Genomic DNA, 22,679 nt, shown 5'->3' with positions numbered 1-22,679 from the left:
CACGTATTTTTTAAAAATCTGCCCCTAAGTCAACTTAATAGCAGGTAATGGACTTCTCCTCCAAAAACTTATCCAATCCTTTTTTAAACACAGCTGTACTAACTGCACTAACCACATCGTCTGGCAACAAATTCCAGAGTTTAATAGTGCGTTGAGTAAAAAAGAACTTTCTCTGATTAGTTTTAAATGTGCCCCATGCTAACTTCATGGAGTGCCCCCTAGTATTTCTATTATGGAAAAGAGTAAATAACCAATTCACATCTACCCGTTCTAGACCTCTCATGATTTTAAACATCTCTATCATATCCCCCCTCAGTCGTCTCTTCTCCAAGCTGAAAAGTCCTAACCTCTTTAGTCTTTCCTCATAGGGGAGCAGTTCTATTTCCCTTATCATTTTCGTAGCCCTTCTCTGAACCTTCTCCATCGCAATTATATCTTTTTTGAGATGCAGCGACCAGAATTGTACACAGTATTCAAGGTGCGGTCTCACCATGGAGCGATACAGAGGCATTATGACATTTTCCGTTTTATTCACCATTCCCTTTCTAATAATTCCCAACATTCCGTTTGCTTTTTTGACTGCCGCAGCACATTGAACCGACGATTTCAATGTGTTATCCACTATGACACCTAGATCTCTTTCTTGGGTTGTAGCACCTAATATGGAACCCAACATTGTGTAATTATAGCATGGGTTATTTTTCCCTATATGCATCACCTTGCACTTATCCACATTAAATTTCATCTGCCACTTGGATGCCCAATTTTCCAGTCTCACAAGGTCTTCCTGCAATTTATCACAATCTGCTTGTGATTTAACTACTCTGAACAATTTTGTGTCATCTGCAAATTTGATTATCTCACTTGTCGTATTTCTTTCCAGATCATTTATAAATATATTGAAAAGTAAGGGTCCCAATACAGATCCCTGAGGCACTCCACTGTCGACTCCCTTCCACTGAGAAAATTGTCCATTTAATCCACTCTCTATTTCTTCTCTTTTAGCCATTTTGCAATCCACGAAAGGACATCACCACCTATCCCATGACTTTTTACTTTTCCTAGAAGCCTCTCATGAGGAACTTTGTCAAACGCCTTCTGAAAATCCAAGTATACTATATCTACCGGTTCACCTTTATCCACATGTTTATTAACTCCTTCGAAAAAGTGAAGCAGATTTGTAAGGCAAGACTTGCCCTGGGTAAAGCCGTGCTGACTTTGTTCCATTAAACCATGTCTTTCTATATGTTCTGTGATTTTGATGTTTAGAACACTTTCCACTATTTTTCCTGGCACTGAAGTCAGGCTAACCGGTCTGTAGTTTCCCAGATCGCCCCTGGAGCCCTTTTTAAATATTGGGGTTACATTAGCTATCCTCCAGTCTTCAGGTGCAATGGATGATTTTAATGATAGGTTACAAATTTTTACTAATAGGTCTGAAATTTCATTTTTGAGTTCCTTCAGAACTCTGGGGTGTATACCATCCGGTCCAGGTGATTTACTACTCTTCAGTTTGTCAATCAGGCCTACCACATCTTCTAGGTTCACTGTGATTTGATTCAGTCCATCTGAATCATTACCCATGAAAACCTTCTCCATTACGGGTACCTCCCCAACATCCTCTTCAGTAAACATTGAAGCAAAGAAATCATTTAATCTTTCCCCGATGGCCTTATCTTCTCTAAGTGCCCCTTTAACCCCTCGAACATCTAACGGTTCAACTGACTCCCTCACAGGCTTTCTGCTTCGGATAAATTTTAAAAAGTTTTTACTGTGAGTTTTTGCCTCTACAGCCAACTTCTTTTCAAATTCTCTCTTAGCCTGTCACCTCCCCTTTTAACCATGCTGGTAATCATTTTGCCTTCTTTCCACCTTTCTTAATGTGTGGAATACATATGGATTGTGCTTCTAGAATGGTATTTTTTAACAATGACCACGTCTCTTGCACACGTTTTACTTTTGTAGCTGCTGCTTTCAGTTTTTTTCTATTTTTCTCATTTTAGCAAAGTTTCCCTTTTGAAAGTTTAGCACGAGAGCCGTGGATTTGCTTACTGTCCCCCTTCCAGTCATTAAATCAAATTTGATCATATTATGATCACTATTGCCAAGCGGCCCCACCACCGTTACCTCTCTCACCAAATCCTGTTCTCCACTGAGAATTAGATCTAAAATTGCTCCCTCTCTCATCGGTTCCTGAACCAATTGTTCCTGAACCAATTGCTCCATAAAGCTATCATTTATTCCATCCCTAATTCCCCTCCTCCCCTTACTCTCTCCCTTAGCTCCTCCTTCTATCTGCAGTACCTCCCCTAGGGCTAGTGCAGAAAGAGGCCCCGGGCTAGTGTTGTTCCACGAGTTCCTGTACTGATATGGGAATTTGTGTGTGTGTGTGCGCGCGTGTGTGTGTGTGTGTGTGTGTGTGTGGGGGGGCAGGAAAATAGCGGGCCCTGGAAAAAGCCAAGAGAGGAGGAGAGTTCTGTTGGTGCTGCTGAAGACTGGAAGGTAAGTAAAAACCTTGCAGGAGTAAAGGAGATCCTGTGCCAGTGCCAGCAGGGAGAAGAAGAGAAAGAGACTTTGGGTAGGTGCTGATGGTATCTGCTGAGAAGTGAGGGAGGAGATCCTGTGCCCATGCCAATGGGGGACAAGAAAGAGTAGGTTCTATGTTTGTAGGAGTGCTGATGGAGGGGGGCGGGTAAGAGAGCAGGAGACTGGTGTTAATGTATGTGCATATGTGTATAGTGAGGTTTGGGGGCAGAAGAAGAGGAACCATCAGAAGAGAGAAGGCCTCACATTGATAGTGGTGAATGAAGGCCTGGACACCTCCAAAATGGTTTTGCTCTTGCTGTTAACACAACAAAAACAAAGAAAGCCAAATGGGCTCAAACTAAAATACAAAAACTGTGAAGACCAGTATGTGCTCTGTACAATATGGTGCCATAAAGTGGATGCCAGAAACTGAATCAAAATGATATTTATCAGTACAGTTCTGACTTAATTTATACACTTATCTAATCATGTACCAGAGGGGTAGGCAACTTAAGTCCTTGAGTGTCGCAAACAGGTCTGGTTTTCCAGGGCCAACACATCCCAATAGGCAAACTAGGCAGTCCTTAAGGCACCAGCCATTAGGAGGCGGCAAAGAGCAGCCATGTGGATCCGTGAGCAGAGACAATTCCACTCATGGTAGAGAGGAGTAGAGGCTTGGAGGGCTGCAAGTGGCACCTCTGTTTGTATTGTTTGTATGTGTGTGTGTGTGTGAGTGAGTGAGATGGATTGTATGTGTATGAGAGAGCAATGGTGTGAGAGAGAGGGAGGGAGCCTTTGTAAGAGTGCATGTGTGAATGAGACAAGAAACCTAAGTATAAGAGACAGGGGGCCTGTCTGAGTGAATGAGGTTGGGCCTGGAGCCGGGCCTGGACTGGGGGGGGGTGTGTGTGCAAGGCAGAAGGTTTGCCTAGGGCGCCTAAAACCCTTGCACCAGCCCTATGGTTTTCAGGATATTCACAATGAATATGCATGAGGTATACTTGCATGCACTGTCTCCACTGTATGCAGATCTATCTCATGCATATTCATTATGGATATCCTTAAAACCAGGCCTGTTTGCAGAATTTGAGGACCAGAGTTATTCCACCCTGGTGTATCATATAAATCTGCTGCATAAGTTGTGAATGTTTTTTGTTGTTTTAGTTTTTCTGTATTGCAGTCAACACCAGATAAGAAAAAAAATCCCTTATCTCCTTCCACAAGCAGCTCCAAAGATTTAGAGGTCAACGACACTTGTAGGCATAGATGTTGATCAAAGGTTACATGGGATGGCTACTGACGCCAGTACAACTTATTCTATAGAAAATGCAGAAGATAAGAGACCAACTGATCGCCCAACATTGGTAGATGTGGTGTATTTGGATTTTCAGAAGGATTTTGACAAAGTTCCTCATGAGAGGCTTCTAAGAAAACTAAAAAGCCATGGAATAGGAAGCTATGTCCTTTCGTGGATTACAAACTGGGTAAAATACAGGAAACAGAGAGTAGGATTAAATGGTCAATTTTCTCAGTGGAAAAGAGTAAACAGTGGAGTGCCTCAGGGATCTGTACTTGGACTGATACTTTTCAATATATTTATAAATGATCTGAAAAGGAATATGATGAATGAGGTTATCAAATTTGCAGATGATTCAAAATTATTCAGAGTAGTTAAATCACAAGTGGATTATGATATATTGCAGGAGGAGCTTGCAAGACTGGAAGATTGGGCATCCAAATGGCAGATGAAATTTAATGTGGACAAGTTCAAGGTGTTGCATATAGGGAAAAAATAATCCATGCTGTAGTTACACGATTTTAGGTTCCATATTAGGAGTTACCATCAAGGAAAGAGATCAAGGCTTCATAGAAGATAATACATTGAAATTGTTGGCTCGGTGTGCTGCGGCAATCAAAAAAGCAAACAGAATGTTAGGAATTATTAGGAAGGGAATTGTGAATAAAACAGAACATGTCATAATACCTTTCCATCGCTCCATGGTGAGACTGCACTTTGAATACTGTTTAATGGAACAAAGTCAGCATGGCTTTACCCAAGGCAAGTCTTGCCTCAAAAACCTGCTTCACTTTTTTGAAGGAGTTAATAAACATGTGGATAAAGGTGAACCGGTAGATGTAGTGTACTTGGATTTTCAGAAGGCATTTGACAAAGTTCCTCATGAGAGGCTTCTAGGAAAAGTAAAAAGTCATGGGATAGGTAGCGATGTCCTTTCGTGGATTACAAACTGGCTAAAAGACAGAAAACAGAGAGTAGGATTAACTGGACAATTTTCTCAGTGGAAGGGACAGGGAGTGGGCAGTGGAAATCCTCAGGGATCTATACTGGGACCCTTACTTTTCAATATATTTATAAATGATCTGGAAAGAAATACGACGAGTGATGTAATCAAGTTTGCAGATGATACAAAATTGTTCAGAGTAGTTAAATCACAAGCAGATTGTGATAAATTGCAGGAAAAACTTGTGAGACTGGAAAATTGGGCATCCAAATGGCAGATGGAATTTAATATGGATAAGTGCAAGGTGATGCATATAGGGAAAAATAATCCATGCTATAGTTACACAATGTTAGGTTCCATATTAGGTGCTACCACACAAGAAAGAGATCTAGGCGTCATAGTGGATGGCACATTTAAATCGTCGGTTCAGTGCGCTGCTGCAGTCAAAAAAGCAAACAGAATGTTGGGAATTATTAGAAAGGGAATGGTGAATAAAACGGAAAATGTCATAATGCCTCTGTATCGCTCCATGGTGAGACCGTACCTTGAATACTGTGTACAATTCTGGTCGCTGCATCTCAAAAAAGATATAATTATGATTGAGAAGGTACAGAGAAGGGCGACCAAAATGATAAGGGGAATGGAACAGCTCCCCTATGGGGAAAGACTAAAGAGGTTAGGACTTTTCAGCTTGGAGAAGAGACGGCTGAGGGGGGATATGATAGAGGTGTTGAAAATCATGAGAGGTCTAGAACGGGTAGATGTGTATCGGTTATTTACTCTTTCAGATAATAGAAAGACTAGGGGGCACTCCATGAAGTTAGCATGTGGCATATTTAAAACTAATCGGAGAAAGTTCTTTTTTACTCAACGCACAATTAAACTCTGGAATTTGTTGCCAGAGGATGTGGTTAGTGCAGTTAGTACAGCTATGTTTAAAAAAGGATTGGATAAGTTCTTGGAGGAGAAGTCCATTACCTGCTATTAATTGTTGACTTAGAAAATAGCACTGCTATTACTAGCAATGGTAACATGGAATAGACTTAGTTTTTGGGTTCTTGCCAGGTTCTTATGGCCTGGATTGGCCACTGTTGGAAACAGAATGCTGGGCTTGATGGACCCTTGGTCTGACCCAGTATGGCATGTTCTTATGTTCTTAATTCTGGTAGCCGCATCTCAAAAAAGATATAATTGTTTTGGAGAAGGTACAGAGTAGGGCGACCAACGTGATAAAGAGGATGGAGCAGCTTCCCTATGAGGAAAGGCTACAGAGGTTAGGGCTGTTCAGCTTGGAGAAGAGATGGCAGAGGGAGGATATGATCGAGGTCTTTAAAATCATGAAAGGTCTAGAATGGGTAAATGTGAATCAGTTACTTACTCTTTCGGATAATAGAAGGTCTAGGGGGCACTCCATGAAGTTAGCAAGTAGCACATTTAAAACTAATTGGAGAAAATTCTTTTTCACTCAATGCACAATTAAGCTCTGGAATTTGTTGCCAGAAGATGTGGTTAGTGTAGCTGGGTTTAAAAAAGGTTTGGATAAATTCTTGGAGGAGAAGTCCATTAACTGCTATTAATCAAGTTGACTGCTATTTACTGGCATTAGTAGCATGAGATCTACTTAATGTTTGGGTACTTGCCAGTTACTTGTAGTCTGGATTGGCCACTGTTGGAAACAGGATGCTGGGCTTGATGGACCCTTGGTCTGAACCAATATGACAATTTCTTATGTCCTTACTGGAGAAATACCTGATAATTTTGTTTTCCTTAGTGTAGACAGATGGACTCAGGACCAATGGGTATAGTGTACTCCAGATAGCAGACGGAGTCAGATTTTAAAGCTGACGTCAGCCTACATATACCCATGCAGGAAGCTCAGCTCTTCAGTATTCTCCTCGAAAAGCAAATGTGGATGTCTGTGTGTTTTAATAACTTGATTAACTTGGTTAACTTGATTAACTAGGACTGGTTCAACTGATTTCCAAATTGGAGACTGACAGTGCACTCAATTGGATAACGCCGAGACCCGGAAACTATGGGTGTCTTGAACTAGGGGTAATACCTGGCTTACCCATGCTTGTCTTGTTCTTGGGGTTTATCACCCGAGGTTCCCGGATAGTGGGGCAGCCATGGGCAGGGTGCTGAATCCATCTGTCTACACTAAGGAAAACGAAATTATCAGGTAAGTAATTTCTCCATTTCCTAGCGAGTAGCCAGATGCTCAGGACCAATGGGATGTACAATAGATACTCCCAAACAGGGCAGGAGGCTGCCCATGGCCCACTTAGCACTACCCTTGTAAAGGTTGTGTCCTCCCGGGCCTGGACATCCAGGCGGTAGAACCTGGAGAAGGTGTGTATGGAGGACCACGTTGCCGCCCGACAGATCTCGGCAGGTGACAGCATCTTGGTTTCCACCCAGGACACTGCCTGGGCCCTTGTAGAATGGGCCTTAACGTACAGAGGTGGGGGATTCCCTCGCAGGCAACCAGTGGTCTGTGGTTGCCCGCGAGGCCGCTTTCCCCTGTTTCTTCCAGACAAATAGGTGGTCCGTTTTTCGCACAGATTCCGCTCTTTCCAGGTATCGGACTAGGAGTCTGCCGATGTTTAGATGGCGAAGAAGGCGTGAGTCTTCTGAGTCCTTATGTTTGTCTGGAGATGGCAGCAAAATGATTTGGTTTAGATGAAATTGAGAAACCACTTTCGGTAGAAAGGAGGGGACAGTGCATAGTTGTATGGCTGAGGAATGATTACCAACAGGATAACACTTGAATCTTGGAGATGCGACGGGCTGAACATATTGCCACTAGGAATGCAGTCTTCAAGGTCAGGAGCTGCAGTGACAGGCCGCGTGTTGGTCTGAAGGAAGTTCCCGCTAGATAGTCTAGTACTAGATTGAGATTCCATATGGGCATTGGCCACTTTAATGGTGGTCGGATTTGTTTGACCCCTCTCAGGAAGTGGGAAACATCTGGATGGGTTGATAGACTGTGCCGTCCACTTTGGCTCTGAAGCAGGCCAGCACAGCCACCTGAACCTTGAGGGAGTTGAGAGACAACCCCTTCTTCAAGCTGTCCTGCAGAAATTCCAGGATCATGGGAATTTTGACTGTCTGCGGAAGGATCTCGCGGTGCTCACACCAGGCTTCGAATACTCTCCATATTCGTATGTAAGCTAGTGATGTGGAGAACTTGCATGCTCGAAGCAAGGTGTCAATCACTGCCTTAGAGTATCCGCTTTTCTTCAGGCGCGTCCTCTCAAGGGCCAGACCGTAAGAGAGAATCGAGTTTGGTCTTTGTGGAGGATAGGTCCTTGCCAGAGAAGGTACCTGTGTGGAGGTAGGCACAGAGGGTTCCCCACAAGGAGTTGTCACATGTCTGCGTACCATGGCCTTCTTGGCCAGTCCGGGGCCACTAGAAGTACTTGTCCCCTGTGGTGTTCTATCTTGCGGATGATCCTGCCCAGTAGTGGCCATGGGGGAAAAGCGTATAGCAGGTCTTCCTGTGGCCAGGTCTGGATAAGGGCGTCGATTCCCCGGATTGCGTTTCTCATCTGTGGCTGAAGAACTTGGGAACTTGGGCGTTGGACTGTGTTGCCAATAGATCCATGGCTGGGGGTTCCCCAGTAGTTTACTATCAACTGGAAGGCTGTGGTCGACAGCATCCATTCCCCTGGATCTCGGCTCTCTCTGCTGAGGTAGTCCACAGAGACGTTGTCTTTTCCCATGATGTGGGAGACTGAGATCCCTTGCAGGTTTGTTTCTGCCCACGCCATGAGGGGGTCTATCTCCAGGGACACCTATTGGCTTCTGGTTCCTCCCTGGCAGTTGATGTAGGCAACTGTTGTGGCGTTGTCCGACATGACTCTGATAGATTCGCCCCGGAGTCTGTGGCCAAATCGTAGACAGGCTAGTCTGACTGCTCGGGCTTCCAGTCGGTTTATGTTCCATTTTTTTATTATTTATTTAATAATTTTTATATACCGATTTTTCATGCGAGCATATCAAATCGGTTTACAGTAGTTAACAAATATTCATTTAATAATATTTGCATTTCCAAAAGAAGAAAGGAAGTAGATACATAGTTTCATAATGTAAATAAATAAAATAGTAAACTAAAAAATAGTAAGTAAATAATCATAAAATTTAAAGAGGCAGTATAGTAAGAGTAGAGATAATAAAATAAAAAATAATATACCTTGGTATAAGGTAATGTATATTATTATTTTTTTTTCATATATTTTTATTGTGAAGTAATAGTGAACAGAAGCCGTGAAAACAACACAACTATTTAGTACAGTAAGATAGTACAATAACGGAGTCCTCACCCTTAACAAACAGCCAAGAAAGAGTTAGCTTAGAACAATTAGCGGTGAGTAGGTTGTGCAATAGTAAACACAGAGAAAACCTCACATTTATTTTGTCTTTTCCTTTCCTGATATCCCTCCCCATAACTGCATTAACAAGAACAGCAACAGAATCCTAAATCTTTCAAACCTTAAACTCTTAAAATTCCCCCCTTTTCCCCATTCTTCCCTCTTCCCCTCCCCACCCCAATATGTTGCGGGCTTTGTGGAGTAAGTTAATCATCTGGGCTAACGATCCAAAAGAAAATGCAGGAATGAATGAATAACTGAATAAATGAGTGAATATTATATTGAACGTGGCTTATACTTAAGAGAAAGTACAATCTGTAGTGCATGTTCTGTAATCCTGAGTCTGGAATCTGGAATCTCGCAGAGGAAAAACCTTTGCTGGAAAATGTTCGTGCTTAGTATATTGACCATTCCGTTTGCGCAATCTGTGAAGTTTGGATGTGGATGGATGTTCAGTATGGATGTTGGATAAAATTGTATATGGGAAGATTCTACTACAAAGTGTTGGTTGGCCTTAAATAAGAGAAAAACGGACCCCAGATCCTTTGCACTGTATCTCTGCTTTTCATGGTTAAGTTTTTAGCTATGAGATACTCATGGGTACTGAGGGTTAGCATTCTCTTGAACCAGTGATCTACATGTGGCACTTGCTCTGTTACCCATTCAGTGAGGATAACCTTCTTTCCTACTGTTGCTGCTTTGGATAGGAACGCCATCATGTCTTCGTTAATTATCATGTCCTTCCGCAGAGCTCCAAATAGCCATGTATTAGGATTAACCGGGATAGAGCTGTTCCAAAATTTCTTGCAGAATTTTTTGATATCCATCCAGAATGATATGATTTTACAACATTCCCAAAAACAGTGAATGTAAGATCCTATGTGAGCGTCACATTTTAGGCAATTGGGGGATGCACATAATTTGAATTTAAAGGCTAGGGCCGGTGAGATATACCCCTTCCATAAAAATTTATATTGAGTCTCTCGTAGGAGTTCGTTAGTAGAGAGGGACCTTATGCCCGCAAAGGTAGATTTAAATTCCTGGAGGGAAAGATTGAAGGCTGGCCAGGCTTTCCAAGAAAGGTAGTGTAGTAAGAACGTCCCCATCTAGGCCCACTGATAATTCCCTGTAAAATCGTGAAATACTCGGACCTTGCTTGGTGCCTGCCATCATAAGGTTGGTGAGGGATTGATTCTTGAGCCAGTGTATACCTTCCTCCCATAGGGATCCAATGAAATGTCGTAGTTGCAGGAATGCATAAAAGTCTGAGGAGGGAAGCTTATAATATTTCTGGAGTTCTTGGAAGCTATGGATAATGCCCGTGTCTTTGTGTGCCATTTGATACAAATATCTCAGTCCCAACTTCCTCCAGCCGGAAAAAATCGAGGGCCCTTGCCCTGGGATGAATTGGGTGTTGTGTGCGATACTGAGCAGAGGCGTTGTATTATATTGGAACCCTAACTTCTTGCAGACAAACTTCCAGGTACTCTGCATGTCTGAAGTAGGAGATGTGAGCGGAGTTCCCGCGGTAGTACACTTGGTGGAGCATGTATTAGGCCATTAAGGGCTGGTACTCCGTACCATTCCCTAAGATATGGGTAGGGGGTAAAAAACGACGTCTCAAATAGCCAGACCTGGAGAAAGCGAAGATTACACGACACATTATAACGAAAATGGTTAGGACAACCCAACCCTCCTTCTGTCTCCGGCAATTGTAAGGTGCGAAGCGATATCTTGGCTTTCTTACCTCCCCACAGAAAGCTGGATAAAGCCTTATTAAGCACTTGGAGGTCCCGTATCCAAAGCCATAAAGGGAGCATTTGAAGAATATACATCCATTTAGGTAAGAGTACCATTTGATATAAATGGACTCGTCCTCTTAGCGTTAAGGGTAGTGATGTCCATTTGATGAGCAGGTCGATCAACTTCTTGATTTTAGGTTGTACATTGAGTCGATAGATTATGTCCAGATCCGAAGGAATAAACACACCCAAGTATTTCAACTGGTCGTTTGCCCATTTTAAAGGGAACGAGGCCTGCCACCTCTGTCGGATTGCATGGCATATGTCCAGGGCCTCTGACTTGTCCCTGTTGATTTTCAGGCCGGCAAATGCCCCAAACTGGGATTGGATGACTAATAGAATTGGAAGGGAGACAAAGGGTTGCGGGAGGAAGACCAGGACATCATCGGCAAATGCTGCCACTTTAAAGCTCTTCCTTCCCCATTCAAAGCCCGTGATATCTGAGTGCTCACTTATTTTTCGCAGTAACAGGTCGATAGACAAAATATATAAAAGTGGTGACAACGGGTAACCTTGTCTAACTCCCCTCTGAAGAAGAAATTTTTCGGATTTCTGTCCATTGATCAGAATCCTAGAGGTTGGATGATCGTATAGAAGGGCAATATAATTTATGAAAGCCCCTGTGAAGCCATATTTTTGGAGGACTGAGAATAGGTATGCCCAGGAAACCCTATCAAAGGCTTTCTCAGAATCAAAGCCTACTGCCAACGATGGGATGTTGTCTTGTTGTGAAAATTTCATAGCCGAAATCAATTTAAGTATGTGACTTGTAGCTCTTCTCCCCTGAACAAAACCAACTTGATGTTCCGAGATGAGCGAGGGAAGCAGGGAATTCAGCCGATCTGCAAGCACCTTCGCTAGAATTTTGAGGTCACTATTGAGAAGGGAAATTGGCCTATATAAAATCGGTATATAAAAATGATTAAATAAATAAATAAATACGGGTAAATGCATTAATTCAGCTGCACTGTGGGAGGACTATTTTCAAAGAGGAGATTTATGTGGGTAAAAAGCATTGCACTCACGGAAATCCTATGTCAAAATTCCACTCTTAAAATTCAAGGGCCTAGGAAGGTAAAATGATTCCCGTAACCCCATTTCATGCATGCTCTTATCCGCATAGGAGATCGACTTCCCTGGGGGGAGGAGTTGGGGCACAAATTAGACTTAGGCACATGATTCTTTTTTATTTTGAAAAGTATTGGCATAAGAACATCTGCACGAGTTACGTGCTGCTCGGAGTCGATGTAACTTGGGTCACTTGTAAATGCAGCAGGTGCTCTTTATCCCTGCATTTTCAAAGCAAATCCTTGAACATAAATTTACTTTGAAAATTATCAGTAAAGTCTGTGTGGAACAGGTACGTGCAGACTGTACCACTATCTGTTCTGTTTGAAAATGACCCTCTTCCGGCAGCTCCCGGGAGGCTCATTCTCAATTTATTTATTAAAATTTAATATACCTCTTGTAAAAATAATTTATCCAGGAGGTTTAAAAAAATAATACAAACACAAATACAGAAACAAATAAAACAAAAGACTCAAGATGATAACGAACTAGACAAGAATATCACAGCTAGGTATGATTTGCTTTAAAAATATTGCCTCAAAATATGATGCAGCTTGCAATCTAGAAAACACATTTAAAAATAAAAATGACAGACCACAAAATCCCATCCAGATCTGGATGTGTCCGGAAATACAATCTCTTTTATACCAATAAAGTCATTTTTCTAAACTGCATTTCTCTGATTTCAGTTTATTCTTCACCTGGGTTTCTTGCACCCCTTTCTTTCCTCTGTCCCTTCTTCAAAGTCTCTCTCTACTTATGCTATTTTATACATTTTAGTGTATTTTTTAACTCTTGTTAGCCATATCTCATTTTCTTTGTGTGTCTTGCTTCTCTCGTTTTTTTTATACCTTGTCATAAATCTACTTTTTCTTTTTCTTAGTCTTACTCATAGTGGTGGTCTGTAAGCCGCAGTCTCTCTCTTTCTCTCCCCTCAGTTTGTCTTTTGCACATCTATTTCTCTCTTCCTGGTCCTTTCTCTCCCCTCTCTCCCTTATGCCTGCATTATCTCTCTCCTCTTCCTGCAGTCTCTCTTTCTCCTGCTGCCTCGCTTCTCTCTCTCATATCACATCTTTGACCTCTCTTCTCTAAGCTCTCATCTTGATCTGTCTGCCACATCCTCCATCTTTCTTGTTCTTTTCCCACACCTTTGTCTCTTTCTCCACCCTAGCCCCTTATCTCTCCTAGCCAGGGCTGATAGAAGACTTCAGATCACCAGGGTCTAACCAAAGCAGTCATTTTATTTAATTATTTATTTGGTTTGAATTCTATGCTGCTTTTTGGATTACATTCAGCTACTGCAGGGGTTTCTCTGTCCCCAGCGGGCTCACAGTGTAAGCTTGTACCTGAGGCGATGGAGGGTGAAGTGACTTTGCACAAGGTCACAAGGAAAGGCAGAATTCTAAACTCCCCCTCTCATTATCTGCTTCACTTTTGTGCAGCTCAGGGCTTCTGTCCAAGCTCCTGTTGTGCAATGGAACAAAAATAAAACTGATGTAACTGGAGATGGGAGGCAGTGAGACAGAGACATATGCTGAGCAAGGCAGAAATCGTGGGAAGAGAATTTTTTCAGATGTGCTGCGGGTACTGCTCAAAAGGCCCCACACTTGCCTTCCTGTCCAGCCTAGGGTTGCCAACTGCCCGGTTTTGGATGGACAACCAGGTCTTCAGCTGTGCTGTACAGTGCTGTACAGTCAGAAGTACTGACGGAGACTGAAAATCCAGTTTTTGCTAGAGGCTCCTCTTCTCACAGCTTCCTGGTTACAGGGAAAGACGAAGTGATGTGCTGTGCTCCACCCTCTTGCCTCCTTTCCTGTGTTCTGATTGGATGGAATGGGGAGAGGCACAGCACAGCCCTCAGTTCCCAGTGGCTCCACAGATCTCTGCAGCAATGCCCTCTGGATCCCTCCCCCTCCCTTACTGAGGGGCCGATGTAATAAGACCCACGGCAAAACAGGCGCTCATTATGGTCGCAGGTTTTCATCACCACGCGCGGCTGAAGTTGCCGCTTCCACGGGATGTAAAAAAAAAAAATTATGCAAATGACTTGTGCGCAGAAATCCACGTATGTACAGAAAAATGCGCGTAAGGGTCTATGCAGCCCACCCTTTCCCCTCTCCTCCTCTCTGCCTCTCTGCCTGTCCTTTTCTCCCCCTTTCTTCACCCCAAGCAAAGACTCCAAAATATAGTGTTTCTCCCCCCTAAGCAATGATGCCTAAATTCTGTTATTACTTTCCCCTCACCCTCCTTTAAGCCTACCCTACCATTCCCCCACTCCCCCCACCTCTCCCTGTCACCGCCATCACTGGTCTGGTACCTACCAGCCCACCTGTAATTAGTGTCTATTGTTAATTTTATTTTCTTCAAATGTTCCTATCAAATTTCTCTCTTTCCCTATCCTTCCTACTGCTGTCCTCTCTCCTCTTTCATTACTGCCCCCCCTTCCCTCCCCTGTTTATTGTATTTTTCTCTCTTGTTATTTTGTAAACCGGCATGGTGTTCCGACGAATGTCGGTATATAAAAATCAACAAATAAATAAAATAAATAAATGTAATAAGCGGCTGCATCTGCGCTCAAAACCCATGCTGATAATCTGTGCATAAAAGTGAGTAAACGAGCGACAGGGTCTCCCTATTAAGTGAAAGTATGACCTTGGAAAGTATTTGTAATATTTCCAATAACTGTGCTACAGACAACAGGGCAAATATTTTCATGGGTGATAATTCAGAACAATCTTGCCGCTCTTCTGGCCGTGTATCTGTCTGCCAAGGGAAGCACCTATCCTGGACGCCGTGAAAAGATGGCCACTCGGAAGCCAAAATAAGCGCTTAGCCAGGCACTTAGGCATGATTTGGTGTCCAGAAAGGTGCCTAACTACCATTGCCGCTTGGGTGCGACCAAGTAAGCGCCCAAGCAGCAACGGTAGCTAGGTGCCTTTCTGGGCGCCCGATGGCATACATTTGCGACCCAGTAAAGCGCCTAGCCTTTCTGGGCATCTAGCTACCGTTGCCGCTCAGGCGCTGACCTAGGCGCATTCTTGGTCGCGAATCTATACGTTCTGATGCCCAGAAAAGTGCCTAGCTAAGCTGGCCACTCGAACGCCGAGATAGGCGCTCAGGTAGGTGGTTTTCAGGATGCATGGACTCCATCAATCACCCCCGAGTCGGCGCTGATACTTAACTCGCGCCCCGACCATGGTGGTAAAAAACCTGCACAAGTACTAGCACGGCTCCCTGCATTGCCTAAGATTAGTTAATCTCCTTTGCATGCCTTTAGCATGCATTCGTGCAGGAAAAACTGCAGGTCTGTGAGCGTGTTCATACGCGCTTTTTTCCCAGTGCACAAAATCCTTATTACATCCTCATATGGGACTTTGAGTGGGAAAACATGTAAATGCGCGTTCACGCACGCACAAACCCGTGGCAGCTTCAGCACACCTTATTACATTGGCCCCTGAGTGCTGGGCCAAGACCTGAGACAGGGGCTGCAGCAAGCCAGCCAAGGGATACAGAAACTGAGGAGGAGAAGGTGGAAAAAGAGACAGTCAGTGCCAGAGGGTGGGGAAAGGGGAAACACAGAGGGGACACCAAGAAAAGGAGAGTGAAAGGAAGATAAACACATGGGGAGCAAGGGAGGAAAGAGACACAGATGGGGTATGGAAGGAAGGAAGGTCACAGGAAGGGGAGAGGTGCAATGGGAGCATGAGGGAAGGTCTGAGAAATAGATGGGGAAGGCGAAGAGGAACAAAAGAGACAGGAGGTCACAGGAGGAAACAAGATAAAGAGGAAGGTACTGGGGAGGAGAGAGACACAGGAGGGAAGAAGGAGGGAGAGAAAGACAAGAGCATGGGGAGAGAGGGGACTAGAGATAGGGGGGCAGCACAAGGGTGGAGGGCATATTGAGAGACAAACGGCACAAGGGAGACACAGTTTTAAGGAAAGGAAGAATGAACCACCTGTGTCTGAGAGAGGAGGCTGTGTGTTTGGGAGTGTGCATATGTGTGTATGAGAGAGGAGGCTGTGTGTTTGGGAGTGTGCATGTGTGTGTATGAGAGAGGAGGCTGTGTGTTTTGGGAGTGTGCATGTGTGTGTATGAGAGAGGATTCTGTGTGTTTGGGAGTGTGCATGTGAGTGTATGAGAGAGGAGGCTGTGTGTTTGGGAGTGTGCATATGTGTGTATGAGAGAGGAGGCTGTGTGTTTGGGAGTGTGTGTATGTATGAGAGAGGAGGCTGTGTGTTTGGGACACCCTATCTAACAGACCACATCGAGGACATGTACACAGATCCTCTGGCATATTGGGTACAGAAGCCCACAATCTGGCTAGATCTAGACAAGGTGGTTCTGCATTATCTTTCCTGTTCACCAACCAGCATGCCTACTGAAGGTGTCGTCTCAATGTCCGGGGAAATTTTGAGCCCTCATCATTAAAGACTGGAGGAGGATTTGATGGAAAATTTGTTCTTACTGAAAATCAATCTGCCTTTGCTGGGCTTTCCAGAATCTCCATGCAAGTGGAGGGCTTGCTGTTGATCTGCCTAGTTACATGCCTCAGATGTACCCCCTTGTGGCATCTTGCTGCCACTCTACCTAGTTACATGCCTCAGATGTACCCCCTTGTGGCATCTTGCTGCCACTACCTAGTTACATGCCCGAGATGTACCCCCTTGTGGCATCTTGCTGCCACTCTACCTAGTTACATGCCTCAGATGTACCACTTTAGGATTCTTGCTGCCACTGTGCCTTGCTTCCAGTGCTATACCTTGGGGGGTTTGATGCCTTCTTGCCTTTTGCTGCTTAGATCCCAACCTAATATTTTCATCCTACATCTTTCTTGGTTATACTGAGGTGTTTGTCCCCAAAATAAAATGGTAAATGAAAAAAAAAATACTAGTTTCTCCTCCCACCCCATCTCTTTTCTGGTTCTTTACCTTACTATTTTGTTGTACATCTCTAGGATCTTAATCTAGTTCTCCCACTCTTCTTTCTTGGTTATACTGGGTGATTTATCCTCAAAATAAAATGTAACAAAAAAAAAAAATTGAAAAAAATACAAGATTCTCCTTTTACTCCCACCTCTTTTCTGGTTCTCCACCTTATTATTTTGTTGTATACCTCTAGGATCCCAGCCTAGGTCTCCTACCCTGCTTCTCTCTTGTTTCTACTGAGGTGTTTTGTCTCCAAAAAGAAATAATGTTAAAAATGAAAACAATTTCAAGTTTCTCCTCTCACCCCATCTCTTTTCTGGTTCTAACACACAGTAACACAGTAAATGATGTAAAAAAGACTCAACAAGTTTATTTTTATTTTATTTTGTAAGGATTTTCTTTAAATTCCTGCTCTGTGCAGGTTACCCCAGTTAACATGGGCTACCCCTTTTCTTTACATAGAAACATAGAAACATAGAAATGATGGCAAAAGAAGACCAAACGGCCCATCCAGTCTGCCCAGCAAGCTTTCACACTTATTTTTTTGTCATACTTATCTGTTACTCTTGACCTTTATTAGTAACTTTTTGGTTCTAGTTACCTTCCACCCCTGCCACTGATGTAGAGAGCAGTGTTGGAGCTACATCTAAGTTAAGTATCTAGCTTAATTGGTTAGGGGTAGTAACTGCTGCAATAAGCAAGCTGCTCCATGCTTATTTGTTTACCCAGCCTGGGCAATTCAGTCCTTGTTGGTTTTGTCTGAATATAAATCCTCTTTTCTTTATTCCCCCCTGCCGTTGAAGCAGTGAGCTGTGCTGGATATGTATTCCAAGTGAAGTATCAGGCTTAATTGATTTGGGGTAGTAACTGCCGTAACAAGCAAGCTACACTCATGCTTATTTGTTTACCCAGACTATGTAATACAGTCCTTGTTGGTTGTTGCCTGAATATAAATCCTCTTTTCTTCTTTCCTCCTTGCCATTGAAGCAGAGAGCTATGCTGGATATGCATTGAAAGTGAAGTATCAGTCTTATTTGGTTTGGGGTAGTAAGCGCCGCAACAAGCAAGCTATTCCCCCGCTTTTTTGTGAATGCAAATCCTTTTTTCCACATTTCCTCTTGCCGTTGAAGCATAGAGCAATGTTGGAGTCGCATTAACCGTGAGTATGTTTATTGAATAAGGGTATTAATTTCCAGGTAGTAGCTGTCATTCTCGCAAGCCACCCCCATGCCTCTTCTCTTCATTCACATCCTCTAGACTTTATGGATCCACAGTATTTTTCCCATGCCCCTTTGAAATCCTTCACAGTTTTGGTCTTCACCACTTCCTCCGGAAAGGCGTTCCAGGTATCCACCACCCTCTCCATGAAGAAATTCTTCCTGACATTGGTTCTGAGTCTTCCTCCCTGGAGTTTCAAATTGTGACCCCTGGTTCTGCTGACTTTTTTCCAACGCAAAAGGTTTGTCGTTGTCTTTGGATCATTAAAACCTTTCAAGTATCTGAAAGTCTGTATCATATCACCTCTGCTCCTCCTTTCCTCCAAGTAGTACATATTTAGATTCTTCAATCTCTCCTCATAAGTCATTCGATGAAGACCCTCCACTTTTTTGTTCGCCCTTCTCTGGACCACCTCCATCCTGTCTCTGTCCCTTCGGAGATATGGTCTCCAGAACTGAGCACAGTACTCCAAGTGAGTTCTCACCAAGGACCTGTACAAGGGGATAATCACTTTCCTTTTCTTACTTGAAATTCCTCTCTCTATGCAGCCCAGCATTCTTCTGGCTTTAGCTATTGCCTTGTCACACTGTTTCGCCGACTTCAAATCATTAGACACTATCACCCCAAGGTCTCTCTCCTGCTTCGTGCACATCAGCCCTTCACCCCCCATCGAATACAGTTCTTTTGGATTTCCACACCCCATATGCATGACTCTGCACTTCTTGGCATTGAATCTTCGACCACTCTTCCAGTTTCCTTAAATCCCGTCTCATTATCTCCACTCCTTCTGGCGTGTCCACTCTGTTGCAGATCTTAGTGTCATCCGCAAAAAACAAACCTTATCTTCTATCTGGTCCGCAATGTCGCTCACAAAAATATTGAACAGGACTGGTCCCAACATCGATCCTTGTAACACTTCGCTTAACACCGCTCTCTCTTTAGAGTAAATTCCATTTACCATCACACATTGTCTTCTGCCCGTCAATCAGTTTGCAGTCCAGACCACCACCTTGGCACTCACTCCTAAGCTTTTCATTTTATTCACCAGTCTCTTGTGCGGGACCGTATCAAAAGCTTTGTGAAATCTAAGTAGATGACATCGAGCGCTCTTCCTCGATCCAATTCCCTACTCACCCATTCAGATTTGTCTGACAGGATCTTCCCCTGGTGAATCCATGCTGCCTCTGGTCCAGCAATTCTTTCGACTGTAGATAGTTCACTATTCTTTCTTTCAGCAGCGAGTCCATTACTTTTCCCACCACTGAGGTGAGGCTAACCGGTCTGTAGTTACCAGCCTCCTCTCTGCTCCCACTCTTGTGAAGCGGGACCACCACCGCTCTTCTCCAATCACTCAGCACCACTCCCGTTTCTAGGGATCTATTGAACAGGTCACACAGCGGACCCGCCAGCACATCTCTGAGCTCCCTCAGTATCCTGGGATGAACCTCATCAGGCCCAATGGCTTTGTCCACTTTCAGTTTCCCCAGCTCTTCCCATACATTTTCTACTGTAAATGGAGTTACATGTACTCCACTCCCCTCCAGTTTCTTGTTAACTAGCGACGGTCCTTCTCCAGGGTCCTCGTTAGTGAACATCGAACTGAAGTATTCGTTTAATATTTCTTCCATTTCTTCATCTATCTCCACACATTGATCCTTTTCACCTTTCAATTTCACTATACCACTTTGAACTTTTCTCCTTTCTCTGATATATCTGAAAAATGTTTTGTCACCTCTTTTTACCTCTTTGGCAATCCTTTCTTCTGCTTGACTTTTTGCCATCTTGATTACTTTCTTTGTCTCCCTCAGTTCTACCAGATATTCTTCTTTGTGCTCCTCCCTTTGGGATCCTTTAGATTTCTTGAACAATGTTCTTTTAGCCTTTATTTTGTCAGCCACCTCCTTTGAGAACCAGATAGGTTTCATTTTTCTTTTGCTTTTCTTTACTTTTCTAACATATAGATTAGTTGCCTTTGTAATTTCTCCTTTTAGTTTGGTCCACTGTTGTTCCACATCTCTCTTGTTCTCCCAGCCTTCTAGTTCTTCCTCCAGATACATCCCCATTTCATCAAAGTCTGTGTTTTTGAACTGCAAAACTTGGGTCTTCGTGCTTCTTCTCCATATCCTTTTTGTGATATGAAACCATACCGTTTGATGATCACTGGTGCTGAGATGGGCACCCACCTGGACATCAGAGACATTATCTCCATTAGTGAGCACTAAATTGAGTATAGCTCCCTTCCTTGCCATTACCATTTGTTTGATCAGAGCCCCTTGCAGAGCATCCACTATTTCTCCACTATTGTTAGATTCTGCAGAAGGGATTCTCCAGTCTACATCCGGCAGATTAAAGTCTCCAACGATCACCACTTCTCCCTTCTTTCCCATCTTTTGGATGTCTTCAACCAGATCTCTGTCAAGCTCTTCCTTTTGATTTGGAGGCCTGTAAACCACTCCAATATAAATGGATGTCCCATCATCTTTTTTTAGGTCGGCCCATAGTGCTTCTTCATTGCCCCAACTTTCTTGCAGCTCAGATGCTTGGATATTGTTTCTGTATCAATACAACAATAAAAGGAATCCGTAATAATCAGGACAATGTTGAACATACACAATATGAAAATCCTGAATATTTGTATAGTGGGTAAAAATTATATAATATTTCTCTATGTGACCTCATATACCGTGCTTTAGGAGAAACAGGCTACGGAGGCTACAGGCCTAGTAAAGAGCTTTGAGCAGCAGGAGTCTTTTTTTAATCATTGGTCACGTTAGAGATAGTTTGTGAGATGCTCCTTATGTAGAGCTACCATACAGTACACTTATTTATTTATTTATTTATTTATTTAACATCTTTTTTTATACCGACATTAAAATACACATCATATCGATTTACATCATAACAAAAGGTTGAAATTACATTGAACGGGGGCGAGGGGAAGGGCACTGAGTACATAGAACAAGAGAAATAGGGGCTCTAGGAGAGAGCCTGGGAAACAAACAAAAAGAGAGGAGAGGAAGACTAAGATATGAACATATTTAAAATTTGAATAAGAAATGAACATATTTACAATGAAAAGGGGAAGGGGGGGGGCGAAGAAGTGGGGGATGGGAGGGGATGTAGGCTAGTCTGGAAATGCCTGGTGGAAAAGCCATGTTTTGAGCATTTTTCTGAATTTAAATGGGCATGGCTCAAGGCGGAGGTGAGAGGACAGGGTGTTCTATTGTGTCGGACCGACGATAGGGTACAGTCCCTAGTTGCAGAGAGGCGGGATTTCTTGAGAGGTGAGCGACCTCCTTTCACGCCGTCCGTCCGATCCCAATACTCAGGCAATCGGCGCCATTTTGAGTATTGGTGGGACGGCGATTTTGAGTCTCAAAATGGCGGCGATCGGCGCCATTTTGAGTATTGGGATCGGACGGACGGCGTGAAAGGAGGTCGCTCCCAGACCCCCGCTGGACTTTTGGCAAGTCTTGTGGGGGTCAGGAGGCCCCCCCAAGCTGGCCAAAAGTTCCGGTTGGGTCCAACGAGGGTCCCGGAGCGACCTCCTGCCACATGACCTACCTGTCACGTGGTAGGAGCACAAGATGGCGCAGGTGACCATGTGACAGGGGCTGACCAATGGCACCGGCAGCCCCTGTGACACAGGCTATCGGCGCCGGGAGGAAACCGCAAACGAGTGCAGGGATGGCTTCCTGACTCCCCGCTGGACCACCAGGGAGTTTTGGTAAGTCTTGGGGGGGTCAGGAGGATGGGGGGTTTAAATGTTTATTTAGGAGGCCGAATAAAACGGATATCTGTTGAATACGTGGGGAGTCGCGATGCGTTTCACCTCCCCACGTATTTTTCAGATTGCAAAAAATAAGTTGCGGATTACAAATACGTGGAAAACGGATGCACACCCCTAGTTTTTATTCCTACAGTTCCAGATTCATTCCATGTGGTTCCGTAGTTTTTAACCTTAGAGTGGATTAGTCCTGATATATGATTGTCCTGTGAATATATATAGAAGGTTAAGGTATTGTGCTGGTAAATGTTATAGTGTATGTTTAACTTTGTGCCAAGTAGAAGTTGTGTCAGCTTCTTTTTGCTTATAGATTCATTGAAACATACAATTTGAGCAGGGGTGCCTAAACATTTGCATACAACTTTAGTTTTGGGAGATTTTAATATGTGGATGGATGAAGTACTGTTTTCCAAACCATGTGATGAGTTTATTGCTGCAATGTTTGCTTTAGATTGGAAATAGTTTGTTGACCAGACCACTTACCATGGTGGACACACTTTGGATTTACTTTTTAAAATGAACAACTGATTATTGATGATCTTTTGAACTGGCATAATATTCAAATACCATGGTTTGATCACTCACAGATTAAAATATAGTGTTCAGATTGTACCATTGTTTAACAACAATCTGAAGTCTGAAAAAAGGATTTTCATCAGGCTGTCATTCTCATAAAACAAAACATGAAGACGGTCTAGTAGTATATTTGCAACAGCTAAAGAAATATAGATGTCTGTCC

This window comes from Rhinatrema bivittatum, chromosome 2 (assembly GCF_901001135.1).
Source record: "Rhinatrema bivittatum chromosome 2, aRhiBiv1.1, whole genome shotgun sequence".
Classification (NCBI taxonomy): Eukaryota; Metazoa; Chordata; class Amphibia; order Gymnophiona; family Rhinatrematidae; genus Rhinatrema; species Rhinatrema bivittatum.
This window is presented reverse-complemented; position numbering follows the sequence as displayed.